The sequence below is a fragment of the Sinocyclocheilus anshuiensis genome, unplaced genomic scaffold (assembly GCF_001515605.1).
Source record: "Sinocyclocheilus anshuiensis isolate Anshui unplaced genomic scaffold, SAMN03320099.WGS_v1.1 scaffold346, whole genome shotgun sequence".
Taxonomy (NCBI): Eukaryota; Metazoa; Chordata; class Actinopteri; order Cypriniformes; family Cyprinidae; genus Sinocyclocheilus; species Sinocyclocheilus anshuiensis.
The window spans coordinates 45502-46424 of record NW_015546048.1 but is presented as its reverse complement, the minus strand read 5'-3'; positions in this window follow the sequence as shown (position 1 = coordinate 46424).

Below are 923 nucleotides of genomic sequence, written 5' to 3'. Positions count from 1 at the left end.
CAGGGAATCTTGCACGATGCAGAAGGGCAGTGAGTGCCGTCACCTGTCTGGGCAGCCCCCACACAGAGACTGCTCGCTCACTGAGACGGAAAGCTCTCGTTGAAAGCATGAGTCATGCCCTTCTCCACTCGCGGACCACCTTCACTGAAGGCAGCCCCGCTCTCCCGTTTCTCCTCTCTCAGCGAGCCTCGGAGAGGGAAACAGCGGAGTCAGGGAATAAGCAACCGGGTTGATTGATCTCATTCCGGCTCTGTGCCTACTTGCTCTCTCTCCCCATTGCACTCGCGGACCATCTTTCACTGAAGGCAGCCCCGCTCTCCTGTTTCTCCTCTCTCAGCAAGCCTCGGAGAGAGAAACGGCGAAGCCTGGGAACTAAGCAACCGGGTCTGAGCGATATCACGCCGACACAGAGCCTGCGTACTCGCTCTTCCCACTGTGCTTCGATCTGTATCTTGCACGTAAGGATCAGTGTCCACCTTTACATCGAGCGGTTCTATCCTCCTAAGTAGATCGGAGCAGATGCTGCCACTGGCAGCTTCGAATTGTGTGTGTCACTATGACTGCGCTCACAGACACGGGCTGCTGTTACCACGAAAGCAGTCTGCCCCTGTTCGTTCGCGGAAGGCGGCCCCGCCTCCCCGCTCTCATGTTTCTCTCCTCCCAGTTACCTCGGAGGAAGCAACGGCGAGCTTGCGGGTTGAGCGATCAGGCAGAGCTATTTCATGCTGACACACATCAGGCGTGCTTAATCTGCCAGTGTGTGTTACACGGGAGAATCAGTGCTCCTCGTTCACGAGCAGCTTAATCTTCGTGGGCAGATCAAAGCAAAACGCTGGCAGCTTCGCATTTGTGTGTGCGTTGCTGAGCCCCGCCTCCCCCGTGCTTGTGTTTCTCTCCTCCCAGTTACTCGGAGGTAGAAATGA